The following is a 21132-nucleotide window of genomic DNA, read 5'->3' on the forward strand; positions in this document are numbered from 1 at the left end:
GAGCCTGGGTTAGCCTGAGTGTCTACAAGATGTGTTTTTCCCTCGGAGAGTGGAGAATTTGGGAGGGCCCTATTCGTTCCTCTCTTTCTCATGGCAGGGCTGGAGATGAAGGTCAGATCTCACTTGGCTATGAAGAGTTTTACAGAGAGCTCCCCAGGAGCTCACTGGAAAGCTGTGGCTATGCCAGAAGGATCAGCAAACTGACCAAAAAGAAGACAAATAAACTACTTTACTGCGATCAGCCCCAAGCCTGAGATTTCTAAGTGTGGGAGGAAAGGTGTCACGGTTTTGTGGAGCTTAAAACATATTCATTTTGGGGGATGATACTCTTTGAGAAAAAGAAGGGATGGTGAAATTCTACTGAATGGGAAGAAATAAATTTTCCCCAAGTTCATTCATAAATTTAAAGCAATTCCAAGAAAAATCTCAGAAGAACTTGTTTAGCTTGACAAAATTATTCTATGGTGTATGAAAAAAAAAAAAGAAAATAGTAGTCAAATTTCACATAATCAAAGTAGTGAGATGTGACTTAGACTTCTAGCAAATAAAATATGCTACCAACTAGTGATGGAACGAGAACCTACACACTTATGAGAAACGAATGGCCCAAATGAAAAGAAACCCAAATTCATATGGGAAATGCTGTGCAAAAGAACATTATTTTATATCACAAATGGCTATCAACAAAATTTCCCTTCTTGGGTGAAGCGATTGGGAGGAACAACAACATAGCAGGTATAATTCATATCCGTGGGTACCAAAATATCTATTACTAACTGTTGAATAGCTCAGAATGCCTGGAAAGAAACTTTAAGGGTTCCATTGTTTTTCTTCTGTATTTTTCCCCCTTTATTGTAGTAAAAGAGGCATTTTAATAATGATACTAAAAGGCAAGCTTACAAATGGAAAGGTTGCTTTGTCTACAAATAAAAAGGGGTGGCATACAAATTTCCATTAAAAATTATTAAAAAGTACACGTTAAACTGGGGAAAATATTTATAACATATATTTTAAAAATTCATGTCCCTAGTATACAAAGAGTCTAACAAAACTGAAAGGAAAAGATAAATACTCCAATTTCTTCAACGGGCAAACAACCTCAAGGGGTAGTTACATACACACACAAAAATACAAAAGCACCAATATTCATATAAACAAGTGTGTTAATGTCACAAGGTATTATAAAGGAAGACCACAGTGACATTTTTGCTTATGGAACTGGCAAGCTTAAATTATCCTTTTAATAATCACTATGAGGAAGCAGCAAATGCACATCTGATAGAAACATAAATGGATACATTTATGGGTAGCAAAATGTTGGAAATTGGGAAAATGTTCATGCCTTTTAACCTAGTGAGTTCTCTGCTTGGCATTTATCTGTGGAAATTATTATAGATATTCACAAAGATTGACATTTAAGCATTTTGCGCATTATATTCATAATTTGGAAACAATAAAGAGATCTACAATATGAGACTACCGAGTGTGTAGCACAAACATACAATGAAAAACTACATCTGTTGAAAAGCACAGTGTAGAAGTGTACTTAATGATACAGAAAATACTCTTCAGTAAATTATTTGGAAAAAAGTTTACTTGCCTATACAATAACAATGATTTTCACTTAGTGGTAAGATTGCTGTGATTTTTCTCCCTTCTTCTTTATGCTTTCCTGTACTTTCTAAAATTTCAACAATGAACATTTGATGAGTTTAAATTTAGAAGCCATGATATTCTTCTTCCCTTTCTAGAATCCTGACAGGAAAATCCAAAGCATTGCTGTTTGTTATATGATAGTTACAAGTCCACCATGTTTGTTCTAAATATCCACTCTGATATTGACAAGAAATTTACCAAGTCCCCTGGTCACTTCCCTATAAAAGACTGACACTAAAAGCCCTCAGTGGCAACCTTGTAGGACCCCTCTCACTTTCAAGAGCTTGCTTTGTATCTCGGCTTAATAAACTTCTATCACTTTGCTGGATAACTCTCTGTTGTCTGCAAGACTCATTCTTCGACTCCGTGAGACAAGAACCAGGCTCTCCCATACCAATGTTACAGTATGAACTGTAAGGGTCCATCTGTTCATTTCATGATGATGGCGGTGATTTGTGCCTGCCTACAGCGAGTCCCTAGAAAACCACCTCTGCCATATTGTGCTCAGTCCCCAGGACCGCAGGGTACTTCCGGTAGAGACTATCACCATTGCAGCCACTAGGGTGGATGTAGACGTGTAACCTAGGCCTGGACCATCAGAGCATCCCTGCTCCTGGCCAGATGGTTGGATCATGAATAAGCAGGCGGCATGTCAGTCCATCAGGTCCCATTAGGCTAATCCCAGAGTTTTGGCCTGCATGGCCAGAAAGGAGGTACTATTTTGTGTACCACTGGATTTAGAGCCACGAACTGTCTCCAGCAGCCATTCTCCCACCAAAAAAAAAAAAATAGTTAAGGGAGAAAGAAAAAATTTAAAAAAAACAGTACTTCTAACCCCTTTGGGCTGATGTTGAGTTGGTTTCTATCACTTGCAAATGAAAGGGAACTAATCAACACAGAGCTCAAAGAGCTCACAATCACTCAAAAAGCACCAGGGAGGGCAGCCCAGGTGGCTCAGCAGTTTAGCATAGCCTTCGGAGGGATCCTGGAGTCCCAGGAATCAGTCCTATATCGGGCTCTCTGCATGGAGCCTGCTTCTCCTCCCCCTGCTTGTGTCTCTGTCTCTCTCTGTCTCTCTCTCTCTGTGTCTCATGAATAAATAAATAAAATCTTAAAAAAAAAAAATGGCACCAGGGAAACTTTTAAGGACTGGGATCAAGTGTCCAAAGTCAGAACAGCTCACCTTTTCCTCTTCTGAGCTGAAACATCCAACCTAGCTAAAGGGGCTCATGGGCCTTCCCAGGTTAACTGTCTCCACTTAACTAGTTCTCATATAAATAAGGAGCACTTACCAAAAATTACCAGAGACTTTCAAAGCTTATTATGCTGCTGCTTGGAAAGCACATACTTCATTCAGACAAACCCTCTAAGGGATGGGGCCAGTGGGGAATAGATAACTTGCAATATTTCTAGCTAATCACGTCCTTAACCTAGACTAGTGCCTTCTGATGTGTAATGCATTCCTAGTAAGGGTTCTACCAGGAAAGCAAAAATACATTGCATAATAAAGAATAAAAGGTTGATTATAGGAATTGAACCTATAATAATTGTGGGATGAGATGGGAGGTAAGGTCCAGGAAGTGGATATGGAGAATCAGAAAGTTCACTAAGGAAGTTTCCTGAAGCAGTGTGAACAAGTAGGAGCTTTCAGAGAAATCTCGGGAGCCAGTGGGAAGCAGAAGGGAGGCTGAAGTCTGGGGAAGGCTGTTGTCTCTGTATCTGGAGGTGGACTTGGAGGTTCTTTGGTTAGCAGGGCTGACAGTAAAGAGAAGAGATGGAGATGGGGGAGGAGAGAGCAGGAAAATGCTGAAACCCAACTGCATGTTTGTAGGGAGAGCCTCAGTGGGGAGGCCCCCAAAGCAGGACACATGCTGCTTCACTTCCACCTTGTCAATCTCCCGCAAATCTTTATTTTGGCCAACCCTAATTTGGGGCCCTCTTAGCCACTATTTTAAAACCATCACAGATGTGTATACAATCCACCTGGGGAATCTGTTAAAAATGTAGCTTCTGACGCAGATGCATGGGTGATACCAGACTGCACTAGTAGCAGGCCTTGTTCTCTTGGATGAAAATGGGAAAGAAAAGCACAATAATGAGGGTCAGGATGAGGAAGGCTGTTCATACCAGCTTCACTTTGTTTTCTTTTTAAAATAATAAATAGTGCCTAAGCAGCCCTCACGAGAACACAGAAAATTGGCTCACTTGTGATGATCAAAGGACCATTTTTAAAACTTTCTTAATCTTTTGCTTAGTAGTACATTAAAGGAGACTAAGGAGACCCCTGGTGCCTACTTGAGACTGGATATTTGGGCTTCTCTTTGATTGGAGTGGCCCTTAACCACCTGGCATTACACCAGGTCCCCGTAGGGTGCTAGTCTCCATCTTTCCTCCTTGGATCAAGAGCAAAAAGGCCAAATACAGAAACTCTGTTAGTACTGAAAGGAGATATTTTCTGTGCATTTCATCAACTTGCTTCTTTGTGAAAAGCTGCCCCAGATTTTGATTTGTGGAGCTCATGACCAAGTAACAAATTAGGGCACAGAGTTCGCATTATATAAGAGATGAGTTATGGGAGCAATAAGCACGTGTAAATAGCATTTACATATTTAATGATCATTTTATTCTAAGGCAATTTTGCATTAAATATTCAGAAATTATGTTCTCTTTACTCATATAAAAGCCTTTTGTCAAGTGCATTATTATTATTCTGGGAAAAGAAACTCTATTATGCCATTATGTGACACGTGATGGCATTTAAGCTCTCATTTCTATGTCAGTCACCTGAAAGTCCTCGCCTCAGTCCGCCTTATGGGGTCACCTTTTCCTGTAATAGTGAGATGGGGTGACTGGAACTTTGCTCCCCTGCAAGGAAGAACCCTCATTACCAGTTTCTCCATGCCCCACCTGCCACAGGCTAAGGAGCTGCAAGGGCTTTTGTTTCTTCTTATGGCTTCTTGCTTCTGTTTCATTTCAATTTCATTCAGTTTCCCCTCAAGTTCACATTCTCTGACTATTCATTTCACTTCTCTTTCACCCCACTTTCAACCCCAATGCAGAATGCTAACCCTGTTCGGTTTTGTGGTATTTTTCTTTCAAAACAGTTTGCAGAAGCCACTTGTGTTTTGAGAGATTTTGAATGATGAATTTGGTGATGGAGGGAGTGAGGGTGAGGCTGTAAGTGACACAAAGCGCGACACAGCAGGTAACTTTAAATAGAGTGTTGGACAGTCTCCCCAAGCCCCAAAGGCACTCGTCCTGTTTCTGACCTTCCTATAGCATTCCCTTTCATGCCTATTCTCCAGAAGGGCATCCCGTGCCTCATGGCAATGTCCTGAAACTCACAGCTTCTCCCACTTTTCAAGGCAGAGCAACGTGGCTCCCTCTGATTTGCCCTGACTATCCAGGCTATGACTGGTTGCTCACTCACCCCAACCAACAGGACCCATCCAGGTATCTCACTACAAACAAACAAAATTCTCCATCTCAGTAGAAAGGAATCCTGCCACCAGCTGATATACCAACAATAGTAGTTTTTTGCAGGGTGTGTGTGTGTGGGGGGGGGGGGGCTGGTTCTGCTGCATTCTCCTCTCAGCAAAATCTCTGCAGCCCCCATAAGGGTATCTACCCCTCAGATTTTCACCCCAAAGTAATGTGTGGGGTTGGAGGAAAGAAACACATCATTTATTTGGGGAAGCTGAGTAATTGTTTACACTGATCCCCAAGAGAAAATGATTTGTATACATCAAACAGCATAGATGCATCATCCATATTTTGCAGACTAGAAGCCCTGGTCGTATTTCATCCTAACAAACACTTGCAGGTTGTGACGCAGAAGTCTCCATGCACTGTGGCATTTCGAGTCCTGTGCCCAAGACGCTGATCCAGTAGAGGGGCTCCTGGCTTTTCTGCCTCAGAGACATGTTGTAGCAGATCGTTCGTGTATTCTTTCCATGTTTCAACTTCCTCCTAATTTCTGCCACTCCCAAGACAATCCCCGATTAGGGTTGCAAGCAGTCTGCTTCAAGTGGGCGAATCCAATGGGGGATTCTTTTCCAGATCAGTCTGAAGTCTCGCACTATCAAAAAAATGGTGTTTATTATTTAAGGAATTCTGTGACTATAGATATTGGGTTATACTGTATCATCTGAACAATTTGCTGCTTAGCTTCCTTCCTTGGAATGTAACTAGGCATGCGTGTTCTCAAACACAGCATCCTTTGCAAGGTTGGAAGATCAATTTCAGAGGCGTGTCCAAGCGTCCATCCCTGGGTTGGGGCTAGGGCAGAGCAAGCCAGATGCTTCAGGTACCAAATGCTTCAGTGATCAAGATAAGCAAAGTTTTTGATAAATACTATTTAGTGCAACATATTAAACAATCAAAATGAACCCCAAACTCCACGATGAACATAATACCAAAGTTTTAAATGAAGACAGGCTCAGGATCACTGGTTTTTCCTTTGCCTCAGGCTCTAGTATGGTTAGGCACACAGCTGTGATTGATTCGGTATCTATTTAAAATGTATTTCGTTGGAGCACCTGAGTGGCTCAGTGATTGAGCATCTGCCATTGGCTCAGGGTGTGATCCCAGGGTCCTGGGATTGAGTCTCACATCAGCCTCCCTTAGGGAGCCTGTTTCTCCCTCTGCCTGTGTTTCTGCCTCTCTCTGTGTGTCTCTCATGAATAAAATCTTTAAAAAAAATAAAATGTATTTTGTTGATCACAGATTTTTATTTTTGGTTCCATTTTGACCTTTTAAAATATTGCATTAAAATAGTACTTATCGGGGATCCCTAGGTGGCTCAGCGGTTTAGCACCTGCCATTGGCTCAGGGCTTGATCCGGGAATCCCGGATCACTTCCGCATCAGGCTCCCTGCATGGAGCCTGCCTGCTTCTCCCTCTGCCTGTGTCTCTGCCTCTGTGTGTGTGTGTGTGTGTGTGTGTGTGTGTGTGTGTCTCATGAATAAATATATAAAAATCTTTTAAAAAAATCTTTTTAAAAGGTATTTATCTTGATTACAGAGATTTTTGGTGTCCTAGGCAGCACCATGCTCTCTTCACCCCAAACCAGGCTCTGGCCTCCCTTCTTTTGGGGCAAAACATGAGGGATAGCCCAGCTCAGGCCCTGACCAATTGAACTTCAGAGTTTTATGCTGGAATACTCTTTCCTTAAGGTTTCAGAGCAACAGCAAGGTGTGGCATTGAGGTAAACCAGAACATTGGACATCCCGGTTCTTACCAGAAGACCACTCTGCATGGTCTCTCCCATACGCTGACCTTATGTGTCCTTTCTCTTATCTCCTGGATGCTTTTGTAGCTGTCTTTCCATCACTAAAATGGCAAATAAAGGAATTTAGTTAATCAAAACATGTTATTTCACGAAGAGGAATTTAACAGTTTTTAAGTAAGCATTTCCTCTTTTCTCACTAGGGTACATTAATTTAGCAAAAGATTGTGCCTGTCCACTAGTGACAGGTATTAGTAATGCAAAGGTCAATAAAACCCCTGGCCTTGGGGAGCTGATTCTTTCTCTCCATCAGCCTCATCAGACCTTGCCAAGCTCTCACCCCAAACCTAAAGAAACCAAATCTCTGGGGCCAGTGCCTGGGCATCTGAACTGTAGTACGGACCTTTGTTGATTCCGAAGCATGGGGAGGACTGGAAATCGCTTTTCTAGCTGAAGAGCAAACACAAATAATTGCCAAAGAATAAAGTGCGCTATGACAAAAGGCAAAGTGGAATGGGAACAAAGTGGAAGAACATTAGTTCTATCTGGAGGGGTTGGGAGGGTTTTCATAGAGGATGTGACATTCGAGTGAGACCTTGAAAGAGGAAAAGAAATTGCTTGGCTACCACATGTTAGACTACAAACACCAGAGAAGTGCTTGCTTAATTCTGGTGGAGCCAAGCGACTACTTGAGTCACAATCAGAAATGACTCACAGCTTGTTCAATAGGACACCAATCCCTACAGAATCCCTGAGTGTGTGTATGTGTGTGTGTGTATGTGTGTGTGAGAGAAAGAGATTGAGAGACACAGAGAGAGAGATAGAAGGAGAGGGAGATGGAGCTGAGGAAGCAGATGGGATCTGTGGTCTCAGGTATCTTGAAAAGGCTGCATATTTATTTACCTTCTGGGAATTTCATCTTCTATATTGGCATATTGAAGGCTCTAAGGGGATCCACGGTAACATTTGTGAGAGCAAATGGATTTAACATTCATTTGGTTAAAAATTATTTTTTGTTGTTTTACTTTGTATTGTTTTCATGGAACGACTTAACATCCTAGACCTAACTAGTACACCATGAAACACACCTAGGAAGTATTATCAGAGACCAGGGATTCCCAATTTCTGCTCTGCAGAGCAGCTGTTCCAGAATTAGACTCCACGTAACCACTATTTGACAAATAACAACAAAGAGAGACCGACCAAACTTCCACCAGCAACTGTTGATAAATATTTTTTAGTTTTGCATTTTTTTTCTCATCCTGGGCCATATGAATACATTTTAAAGGTAGTAATCATAATATAGGTGATATTTTGTGTTCCTCTTTTCTCACTAAAAGGTAACTGCAAATCTCTTTTCTTACCGTTACATGGTTTTAATAATAACATGGTTTTAATAGTTCATATTGCTAATGACCCACCAAGGGGATGGCATAGTTTACTTATCATTCCTGTGTGTGACACAAAGGTTCAACCCAGTAGTTCTGCAATTATGAGTAATTTTGTGGCAAAGCACAGGTATAACTATATTTTCTTATCTAGAATTATTTCTGTGGAATAAATACCCAGCAGTGTGATAACACAGTTATGGGATCTGTATTATTATCCTAATGGAAATACCTGGGCTTGATGGAATTAATAAGTTTGCATTTCTGGAGTGAAGCTAAGGAATGGATGAGAAACAGCTGCCAAGCCACCTTCTACACGGTTTACTTGCTAAAATCGTATTTCCCAGTGGACAGACTCACAATACAGAAAGACCCCTCATATTCAGATAGGGCCTTTACAACACTTTTTCTTTTACTGTTGTGTCTATAGAGACAGAACAGTGCATATTTGATACTCCACAATCCTCAGACAATCTGTGAACCTCTGTTTTTGCTTTCTCCTGGTCTCCTTGACCCCAGGAGCCCTTTTTTCCTAGCAGGGAGGCACTTATAAGCTGCTACCCACTCTCCAACTCTGGAACTGAAGATAAATGCCAATTTGGAATCTATCTTTTAAATAGGGAACTGCCTGCGGCTGAAAAGGTTTTAGCATTCTTAGATCTGCAGTTATGAATTCCAGATCTCAACACCCCAAAGAACAAAAACCAGAAAAAAATGTATATTTCCTTGTAAAAAAATTAATCTCAACAGAGTATGGGTACATGCATATGGCTACCATTAAATTTTGAGCTTGGGTTGCCAGTAAGAAGATTTACAATAACAATAAAAATTTCAGTGGCTTTTCTGATTGTCTGCAGTTGGTAAAAGTGATGCAGTCTGGCTTTTAATTCTGAAACTGAGCAGAAGGGTCATGACTGTACACTTTCCCTACTCTGGAATGCTGCTTTTCCATCGTCTGAATTAATGTTTCAAAAGAACTACTAGTTCATGCTTTTGCTCATCTGTTTGGCTCCAAAGATTACATACCCCTTCCATGTAGGGATTCAGTGACAACTTAGTTCTTTCCCAAAACTTCTGGTTGAATCAGAATTTTAGAGGAAGGTAAAAAATTCACTGTAGGCCACTGGAGCTACAAGAATATCTCAACTCATGTGGCCACAAAGGGGACATTGAAATATAAGAGTATCATGTGTATTTCAAGAGTTTCAAGACACTTTTGTAGTCTTGTGGGTTTATCTGTTTTGTTTATGTCTTTATTATTCTGGAGAATTTTTTTATTGAAATGACACTACTGAACAGAAAATATGCATAGACTGAAGTAGGAAAAGAAAGAATAAACTCTAAACTGAGTATTTTGGGAAATGAAAATATAACTTCATTAAAATAATTGGAAACATACTCTTTACAAAACATCACATAGCACAACAATAAAACAAAGTGGAAAGATGGAAGACAAAATATAAGTAATTTAGATAATCAAATTAGAACATCAACATCCAACTAAAAATGCCTTCATTTAAAGAATAACAAAACAGCACCTGGGTGGCTCACACAATTGAGCGTCTGATTCTTCATTTCAGCTCAGGTCCTGATCTCAGGATTGTGAGTTTGAGCCCTGGGACCCTACTTAAAAAAATAAAAATGAAAATGAAAAAGAAAGGAGTAACCCAGTAAATGGAGAAGTTATCAATGAAATATGAGATTTCTGAGAAATAAAGAAAATGAGTACTCAGCATAATTAAAACAAGGATGGCAACAGCAAGCTATTTCTTTGCCAAATGTCAAAACATCACAGTGTAATGAAATGTCCCTAAATGCTCCAGGAACAAAAAGCAAAGGGTAAGGGGTCTAATGGCTTTAGACTTCTTAATGCTACCATTACAAGGGCAGCCCAGGTGGCTCTGTGGTTTAGCGCTGCCTTTAGTCCAGGGCATGATCCTGGAGCTCCAGGATTGAGTCCCACATCAGGCTCCCTGCATGGAGCCTGCTTCTCCCTCTGCCTGTGTCTCTGCCTCTCTCTCTCTCTCTGTGTGTCTCTCATGAATAAATAAATAAAGTCTTTAAAAAAAAAGAAAAAGAAGAAATGCTACCATTACAAGCTTAACAGACAGTGGAGCATCACCTTCAAGTTAAAATGAGAAATCATATTCAATTCAGAATTCTATACCCACTAAGTGATCAATAAAGTATGAGTAGGGAGTATAAAAGTAGATTTAATTTCCCTCTCGGGCTTCCATTTTAGAAAGCTGCTGAAAGATGTTCTTGGCAAAAGAGATAGGCTAGCACCTGGATGATCACTAAGCAAGCAGGACAACAGCTGCCCTCACTTGACTGATAGATTCTCAATGACAGGCTTCTGAGGCAGCAAGAGATCATGCTCTCTGAGCAAGATTTGTGAAGTGTTTTCAGAATGTTGCCATTTTACCGTGAGTGCCAATGGTGTTTGCATACCCTGGGACTCCTAGAAATGAGAGTCATAGAACTTGAGCATCAGAGAGAACCTTTGAGCTTTTGCTAGTCATCTTCCTTACTTTACACAGCTGAGAGTAATGAAGTCCGGGAGGAAAACCCAACCATAGAGAATTGTTTGGTGGCAGAACCAAGGCATGATCTGTCTTTCAGACTACCCCCAGGACTCTGTTTCTGTTTAATGTCCTCTCCACTGTAACGACTTAAAGCTTTTTCTTATCCCATCCTGTCATCTCTTGCCTGTCCCCTAAATACCTAGAGAAATGCTCCCACAGATCCCTATACTTAGAAAAATATTTATAAACTACATCATGTAAATATCCTTCTAGAAAATGACTTCAAACTACATCTTGAATATGTGGAAAAATGTTTCTACAATGGTTGACCTGTGATTACCAGTTGACCTAGGTCTATAGTTTATTTTCCCAGGGTCAGAACAGAGGGCTTCCCTTAGAACAAAGCTCCAAGAAAGAAAGCCTTCTCCAAGCTCATGCATGTTCTATCCAATTGGGAATTTTGCTCCTAGAAACTAGCATACATTCTTTAGAGGTGAGATGTTGGAATTTCTGACTTTCCATCAAGCCGTTAATTAAATTATTTTCATCATGATCCATGATGGTAGCTTTTTGCTTATAATGTAGAATCATAAGCAGGCTACTGAGCCAAAGCAGAATATAGTGGCTACAATGGGACATATGGTCTAAAAAGAATTGTTATATCATTAGAATCTGAGTGGGCACTAAACCAATTTCACATCCATAGCAAATGGTAGTCCAATATCCTTGGACCTCAATCTGCCATGTTGCAGCAAAAACCTCCCCCACAAACTAACTGATATTGAACTATGCAACTGGAGGTATATTCTTCAACTTAAACTCTTGCCATGCCTTGAAATGTAAATAATTCCAGATTTGAAATCTGGTAATAGATCAATGAGAAAGATAGATTTTGTGGAAGATGGGGAGCTGGATAAAGGCTCTCATCTGTGCCCCTCAAATCAAACTCTGTATTTGCCTATTTGCTCTGCTTGCTTGTAAGATTTACACTGATAAGGAAACAGAACCAAATTCTCTTACTGTGACACATCTAAATAACCTAACCCTGCGATAGGGATCAGAAGGAGTTCAAGTGGATTTGTACTCCACAGGTATAATATTTGCCTTGTCTGATTTGTCATTGTGCACAAACACTGGCTATTACTTTTATGGCCAGTAGAAGAGCAGAAGCCAAAGCTCTGGTGGAGAGTAAATAACATCTTCCACAGTGACGGAGGAAGACATTAAAAGGCTAATAAGCAAGGAGTCGCTGTATGCAGAGGCCATCCTTATGATTTACAGCATTAACGTTTGCTGCACACAGCCCCTCCCTGTAATTGGAAGCTGGCTTTTCTTAAATTGGGGAAATGGTGGTAGTTTTACAGGCTTTATTGGGGTCCACTGTGTGTGAAAATGCACATTTGAAAGAAAGAGATCTAGAAAAATAGCACTTCTGACCCACTGTACTCAAGAGTGTGTTGATCTGCTCATGGTCCATGGCCACTGCCTCAGAGGCAGCTCTCTGTAGGGCCCAGGGGACTGGAAGGACCAATCCATACTCCTCATGACAGATTCAGACTCTCGTCTCTGTATGCTCCACAAATACCATGTAACAGTCTTGCCCAGTCACTCTCTGATCCCCCTCCCCCGGGGGGTGGTCTAACCGGATTTGTCTAACCACTAAGTCCAGGTATGACAGGGACCCCATCTCAGCATTCTGCGGAAGTCCAAGGATTCTGGGAATGTGTGTGCATGGTGGAGTTGAAAGGTAACACAGTAGCAGTGTGCACAGTAATATCTAGAAACTTCACGTGCATGGAAGTATTCGATTTTTACAATAATCCTAAAAAGCAAACACTATTTCAGTGGAGGAAACAGAGAATAGATGGACAAAGCTAGGAAAGGGGTGCTGAGTCAGCATTCAAACTCAAGCAGTCTAACTTCAGAGTCTTGGGTGGACCAAAGGCAGGTAGTTTTGGGATCCCATTGCCCTTCCAAAAGCCAGCCGATTCCTGCTGTCCAGTCAGATGATGATGACTTGGTGGTTCCCTAGCAAGGACTAATTCAGTAGTCCTAAAAACTTGAGCAAATTTTACCTGGCACACTCTATGGGCATTGCTCAGGCAATGGGCCCAAATGTGAACCACACTTTTATCTGGGGTGCAAGTTTCTAATCTCTCCTCACTTAAGCTCTCCATCCACTCCTCCTCCTCATCTAATATTAAAGCCCTTTTCTCCCTTTCAGTGTTACTCATATAAGGACCCAGGAGAAAGAGAAAAGGTAGCTCCTGATGTCCCAACAGATGGCCTGGGACTCACAGCCAGGCCTCAATATTTTCTCTCTTTTTAAAAAGATTTTATCTATTTATCTGAGAGAGAGAGAGTGCATGGGCAGGAGGGAAGAACAGAGGGAGAAGTAGATTCCCCATGGAGCAGGGAGCCTGATGTGGGGCTCCATCCCAAGACTCCAGAACCATGAGCTGAGCCAAAGGCAAATGCCCAACCAACTGAGCCACCCAAGAGTCCCTCAATATTCTCTTGTTGAACACAATCCATCTCACAGACCACCACCTTCAGAGAAGATGATGAGGTGCAGTAAAAACAAGACTAGTACATGATCCTCTCAAAACACAGACAAAACCAGGACCACTGCACTACCCACAAAAATGGCCAAACATCTCTCTTTTGGGGTCCCTACACCCAATTCCAGTGGGAAGGTGGAGCAGTCCAACAAACAATCCTTAGATACCCTGCTGTCCCAGAATTCAGCTCAATCCTGACACCATCCTACAATGACAGCAGCAGATGCTGAAGGGTCAGGGCTCTGCCACACAAGACCCCCTCCACTTCAGATGCCGCAACAAACAAGTGCTTCTGACCAACCAGCTACGAATAGGAGGTTCCAAGTGCCCTCTCCCTGGGACAGTTCAAGATAGCACTCGCAAGTCCAGGTTGTTTCCTGATCAACTGCTTAGATATCAGAAATTCCCATGCCCCCTCCTTGGGTACGATTAATTTGCTAGAGTGGCCCACAGAGCTGAGGAAAGTTTACTCTCTAGATTGCGAAGAATATTAAAAGATACAAATTAACAGCCCGATGAAGAGATACAGAGTGCCTGCACTAAGGAGCTTCTTCTGTCCTTCTGGAGCTTGGGGCTGGTGTGGTGACTTGCTGAAGCTTTCTGTTTCCCCCACTGGGGAGCTCTCCAAACACCCTCCTTTTGGATTTCTATGGAGGCTTTAGTAGTTAAGCATGACTGATGAACTAACTGACCTTTGGGGAATTGGTTCAACCTCCAACCCCTCTCCCTGCCAGGAAATCAGTGGGTGCGACTAAAGTTTGGCCCCTCCCATCCTAGGATTGGTTCCCCTGACAACCAGCCGCCCATTCTTAGGAGCTTTCCAAAAGTCGCCTCATTAACATAAACTCAGTTGTGGCAGAAAGGATCTGGTTAGGAATAAGGAGACACCCATCTCACCTTTGTGGCTCTGAAGCACTTTCAGGAACTGAAGACGAGACCAAGTATTTTAACAAAAGATGCTCCCATTGCTCCTATCACTCAGGAAATTTCAAGCATTTGGGGAGCTGTGAACCAGGCAGTGTGAATGAAGATCAAATATGTATTTCTTTTTTTTGTTTTAAGATTATTTATTTATTCATGAGAAACACACAGAGAGAGAGGGAGAGACATAAGCCGAGGGAGAAGCAAGCTCCCTTCAAGGAGCCTGATGTGGAACTCGATCCCAAGACCCCAGGATCATGCCCTGAGGCAAAGGCAGATGCTCAACCACTGAGCTACCCAGGCATCCCAAATACATATATATCTTATAAATCACAACATCTCAGTGCCCTTCTCCTGGTGAACCTCTCCTTTACCAATTAAAGTTTTAACCTTATTCTTTGGGAGGGGGCGGGGTTTCTAGATAAAATTCATTAAGATACCCAGTTATAGAATTAATCCTGCTTTTTGACAGTACCCTATGCAGAGAGTATTCCTGCTTTCTTAAACCTCCCCCAAACACCTTGCTGAAGCCCAAATCCTCTGCTACCTATCCTTTTGGACTGAAATGTCCCAAGGTTCCCCAAGTGTGTAGTCTTGCTTGCTGCACTAAGCATCCATAAACCCAACCCTGTTTGAATAAAGGTGAATTCCAGGTGAAAAGCCTTGAATGAGGAGCCTCAACAGATATTAAATCCTAAAACTCAGGTCATTCCAATTAAAAAAAGAATACATATATATGAAAACAAAACACCTAGCTCCCATTTCCTTTGATGGCTGGGAATGGCTTAAGCTTTAGCAACATGGTCATAGTCTCAACTTCCTAGAGTGGAGGGGAAAGTTGTTTCAGATTTATGTTTGCCTTGGGGAATGTAGCATCACCACTGTACCACTGATGTAGGAAAAGACATTAGAGTTCAAAGCCTACGGCCAAGAGAGAATTCTTGAGATGTCTTTGGTGCAAAAATGTGGATTTCTTAAATCACAAGGACATGACCCATGGGCAGACAGGGCTGTACTAGGTCATGGAGACTGGCCCATTATATGCTTTCAAGTTGGGAGGGGCTTAAGGATAGTGTAAGCTTCCCAGGTATTTTGGAAACAAAGTTTCCAAGATTTTGAGGGAGCTAGCTATTGTTAGGAAAGGTCATTTATTACTGTTTAATAAAAACTCAGTCATGAGACCCTTCACATGTATATGGTGGGTCATATGCTTAGAGGGTGATTGCCAACATATATCTTCATTGGGGGAAGAGATAAAGGAAGTTTTCAAAGGAATTTTTATGTTAAAGCAGACTCATAGCATCCTGGGGATTGGGCTAAGATTGCCTTTTGCCCTTAGCAAGTTATCAACATCAAGGCAGTTGAGGCCCTAGAGGAAAATCACTGTGCCTGTTTTAAGGACATGTCAGTGGGCTGAAGATAGTAAGGAAATTTAGTAATTTTTCTTCTGCCTTCATTTCCCATATCACCACCACTTTGCCAAGAAAAGCAGATGAGCCTTGTGATTCATTGGAAAAAACAAAAAGAAGGGGCTGTATTTGTTTTCCGCTCTTGTGTAGTGACTGGTATGGATAACGTTTCCATTCAACCGTGTGTTCAATAAACATTTTTAACTTCTGTTTTCAGGACATTTAGGCTAGTAAGGGAGAAGAATGTGATGATGAGTATCAGGTTTTGCAAAGAAAAGTTAAATAGTCAGATATCCCCTGTGGACTTTTTGAGTACATCTAGACTTATCATTGGCACCTAATGTTTTTGGAAGCATTTCGCAGTTATTTGTAGGTATAAACCTCAAATTGCAATACAGTAGAATAAATATCATGGTATAACTGAATCCGGGACAACTAAGGAGCACAGTGGAAGAGAACATTTGTTGACATGGATAGGTTAAGGATAGCTCATTCCTAGATAAGATGATGCTTTTGCACAGTTAAGTAGTCATTAGCCAGGCATGTGACCTGGCTAAAGATATTCCAGGTAGAGAAAGCCATTTTGGTAAAGGAAAAGAGATCAGGATCCTTGGGAGAAATTTCTATAGATCGATTTGGCTCCCTTCAGAAACCTTCCCGAAGCCTCGGGCTGAATTAGTATGTTTCTGCTGTTAGAAAGCATGTAATATATTTATATACCAGTATATTTTCTATACATTTGTTCCTTGTACTAGGGGGAATGTTCTGGAAAATTCTTGGTACCAATATGGCATGGGAGATTGAGAATGGGCTTTAGTGTCAAAACTGGCACTGCCATTTACGTCATGCAAGTTAGACCAGCATCTGGCAGCACAAAGCAGTTGCTCAGAAATAATTTTGAATGAAAATAGAAAGTCATTTAACCCTCTTGAACTTTAGTTTCCTCATGTATAAAATAAAGATAATACCTACATGGAAGAAGAGAGATCATTGAGGGGCTAATGGAATAATGTAGAGAAGTAATGACATTGACTTTCCTTCAGGTAGTAGTGATAGAAATGGAGAGAAGCAAATTGATTTAGGATGTGTTCTGGAAGAAAAATTTTCAAAGCCTTCTAATGAATTCAATATAATGGATAAGGGAAAAGGAGACTCCATCCTGTTTTTGACTTTGAGTTGCAAGTGTCACTGACGGATATAAGGAAGACTTGGGGATATGTTGCTAAGTAAAGGTGTTTAGTAACCAGTTAAATAAATATAAGAGTCTGGCATTTAAAAAATCTGCATATTCACAAATCTGACACTTTTTATGAAACAAATGACATTGAAATGAGATGCCTGACACTACCTAGGGAGAGTGTGTTTTGGGAGGAGGAGTCCCAGACATATCCCTGGGAACATTTCAACATTTAAAGGCCCAGCAGAAGAGCAAGAGTCAACAAAGGAGTCTAAGAATGAGTGGCTCTGAATAAGTGATCACAATGAAGTAAAAGGGAAATCAGGAAAGTGTGACAGCACAGAAGCCAAGGGGGAAAAGTGTTTGAAGAAGGAGGGAATGTCTGACTGCATCAACTATTACTTGCAAATCAGGTAAGGCAAAAATAGAAAAAGAATATGGCAAAATCAGAGTCACTGGGGATTTTAATGAGCAGTGTAGTGGAGTCCCAGTGTATAGTAAAGACAGGAATTCTTTAAATAATGTTTGCTTGGGAAGGTACAGAAGATTAATAGATTGGTAGATTGTCAAGAGAGGATCCTGTGGCTCTGTCTCATATTATATTAAAGATTGGAGGCACTTTTGTTTCACATTAGAATACAAAGAGGAAACTAATGACGCAGGAGAAAGAAGGGATACTTCCACGAGTGATGTTCTTGAGAAGGAAAGAAAAGAGGGCTGACATGTGATTGACAGACAAGGAGACAGTTTATTCCCTGCCCTTGAAGGGCAGGTGCAGAGCTTAGGTTCCTGGTGAATTTAGTGGAGGGAAGGGAAGGAATTCCTATTTCATTGTTTCTAATTTCTCTGAGAACTTTAGAGCAAGGTCATTTGTTGGGAATGAAGGGGGAGGAGAGGAAGCAAGATGTTTGAGTAGAGAGGGCAGTGTGTTAAAAAGTCACTTTAGGGAATGGGAGGGAGACCACGAGGGATCTATAATAAGATTAGCAAGCTGCATTGTATGCCCGTTTGGGATGTATGAACATGAATTAAAGCGAGACAAACACATGAAATCGTGTGCTTTGCTTAGCCAATGTTTGGCTACTCAGCTGCAGGAATGGAGTAAGTGGATATTTGGTTCCTCCAGGATCGGTATCCATCATGCTGGTAGAGAGCAAGGGAATTAAAGGTGTTTGCAGAGAAGCTGGGAGCAATGGGGGCACCGTGGCTAGGGCGGAATAAATATCCGGTAAACAAATGAATGACTCGGGACAATGAAAAATCTCAAAGTGGAAATATGCATCGTTATTGAGTTACCAATGAACCCTGTATATCAATTTGCCTTTTCTACTGTCCTTGCTATGGAATGCGGGTAGTCTATACCCCGTGGCCTGACACTGGGGTTCTCAACTGCCCCTTCGAAGCATGTGCTTGGGAAAGATGCACACATTGTCTGGATGGCTTGGAGTAACCAAGGAGACCAAAATAAGCCCCACAAAAACCTGGAGTGACATTTTCAGGGATGCAATCCTAGCTTATTCCTAAAATGACTATATAAATTATAGGTTTGGAGCCTTAGAAAACCCATTACTAAAAGGTCTCAGAGCTAGAGTGTGAGAAGAGGGAATAAGGGAGGTAAGGGGACAAAATATAGAGGAGAAATCTATGAATTGTTTCTTCTGCTGTCTGAGCTCCCAGACACAGGGAAGTCCATCAGCTGCTCCTTAGAGGTCAGTCTTCTTTCCTGTCCCCATAGCCCAGGAACCCTGGCTCAAATCCAACTCTCTCTCTCTCTCTTTTTAAAGATTTTATTTATTTACCCATGAGAGACATAGAGAGGCAGAGACACAGGCAGAGGAAGAAGCAGACTCCATGCAGGGAGCCCGACGTGGGACTCAATCCCAGGACCTGGGATCATGCCCTGAGCCTACGGCAGATGCTCAACCACTGAGCCACCCAGGTCCCCCTCCAGGTCTCTTTTTGATAACACCTTACGATGTGAAACACATGTGACTCCAGATTCCTGTCTATTCTAAAAATCTGTGATGCCTTCTATAATCATCAGGAGCCTTTCATTCCTCTCAACTGATAATTTAATTTTCCTTCCCCAACAAATGCCTATTTGTTGTTATTTCTGCAGACAGGATACTCGCAAATAAAAATAGCAAACACACTGGCACCTGTGTCTCTATTTAGAAGCACCATGAGTGAAAGGAGGGTACCCATTGCCTGGGGCCCTGTGTGATTCCACTTAGCCTGACTATTGAACTGGCAAGCGCAGGTAACAGCTTTCTCCCAGAGTCTCCCAGCACCATGACTACGGAATGATGACTGGTTGGAGCGCTCAGAGCTGCCACACAAATGCATTCGCTGTTCCTAAGGAAATGGTATGTGAAGTGGGTTTTTTGAGTCCAAGGAAGAGAAGGCTAAAAGGTACTTTAATTTTACAGGCTTCTAGTATGTGAAAGCGTGGGATTTCCCCACCACCACCCCTCCCCCCCTTAGAATGGTAGCTTTGAACACATACAACGAAACACGAAGTGATTCATGTAAAAAAGTCCTGTAAAAATGGAAATCCTTCCACTGGGCACTGGAAAGCATCCCAACCATTAGTCTTGTGGCAACTCTCAAACGTGCGACCTAGATGTTCGATGTCTGTCTCTGGATATGGTGTACCCGTGCTTCTAAACGTAGCCCTTCACCTTTCTGAGTGCAGGGAGCAGGGCTACATGCTCTGGAGGCTCCTCCCGGTACCTGTCCCCTCTTCATGCTTTGGGTGGCATGGAGTTCCCACATGCTTTGGAAATTTACGTTCGCCTGGATCTGTCCGGCGACCTGCATGTCCTCTTCTGGAAGAGGGCGAGGGTGGGATGGGTATTTGTGGAGCATCTACCATGCATTAAGCCCTACAGATGAGAACAGCGATTCTGAGGCAGGCAGTGATTTGCTCCAGGGCTCTAGCCAGTCTGACTCCAGACACCAGCATCACCACCCTGCTGCGCGTTTCTGAAGCCTTTAAAACTCATTGTCGCCTCTTGTTTCTCAGAGACTCTCTCTAGCTGGCCTATTTGTTCCAGCTTGATGGCAGCTTTATTTAGGTGATAATAGAAGAGCCCTGCTGTTTTATGAGGCAGTAATCCAAGCCCGGTGTGGGTAACTATTCTTTTAGGTTGAGTGGTTTATCCCTCTGATAAAAAGAGGTAGATTATAGTTCTGAAAATCCAAAGTCTTCCTTTCATTCTTGCGTTAGATAAAGGCACTTACATATTTACTTTTAGCAGAGGCCTCAGAGGGAGCCCCAAGCTGAGATGAGTAGGCCCGGCTACCCAGCAGAAACCAGACATGGGAACTGTTCTTCCTTCCCTGTTGGCTGAGAGTAGAGGAAATCACCTGCAGTTGTTGAGAATGGCTCCTTTTCCTTTTGTTTGACTTTTAAAGGGGTTACAGGCCCATCAACTGCCCCATTTTGGGGGCAGGGGTATTGTCCTAGTTTTAGCACCAGAAGTCCTGCATTCTAGAAAACCCTAGTCCTGAGCAAACCAAGATGGTTAGTAAGCCTAGTTGAAACCCCAGCTGGGGGGTGGGGTTCAGCTGGTTAAGTGTTTGACTCTTGATTTCAGCTCAGGGTCCTGATCTCAGGGTCTGGAGATTGAGCCCCGAGACAGGCTCCATGCTGAGTGTGGAGCCTGCTTGAGATTCTCTTTCTCTCCCTCTCCCCCAACCAAAACCAAAACCAAAACAATAAAAAAACAAAGCCTCAGCTGGAAGAAAGGATGGAAAGACAGAAAGGACTGGGAAGCAGGAACTATAGTAGATACTTGTTAAAAAATGGTTTTCTATCCCTAGTGGCATTTGAAACCACTTTTCATGTTTTTTTCCTGGTGATAGAACAGGATCTTTTGAAGGCCCAGGAAAGCCACCTAGAAGTCCATTAAATAGTAAAATGGGGAACCTCACTCACTGGAATACAAGAGACAGCCTTAGAAATTAGGAGAGTAGATGTATATATCTATGTTGAATAATTTCTAAATCATGTTGCATAATGTCTAAGATTGGAGCAAAAAAAATTGTATAAATCTTTTGCACATGTTTACCATTTATGGAAGGGTAGTGTATTTGTTTCTTATTGCCAAGCACTCATGTTATTACAAACAATGATTAGAGAAATATGTTTATTATCTCGAAGTTTCTGTATGCCAGGAGTCAGGGAGTGGCTTAGTTGGGTTTTCTCTAAGGGGTACAGTCATGGTGGCAGGCAGACTATTCTCACCTGAAATTGACTTGGATGG

Source organism: Canis lupus, chromosome 22 (assembly GCF_003254725.2).
Source record: "Canis lupus dingo isolate Sandy chromosome 22, ASM325472v2, whole genome shotgun sequence".
Taxonomy (NCBI): Eukaryota; Metazoa; Chordata; class Mammalia; order Carnivora; family Canidae; genus Canis; species Canis lupus.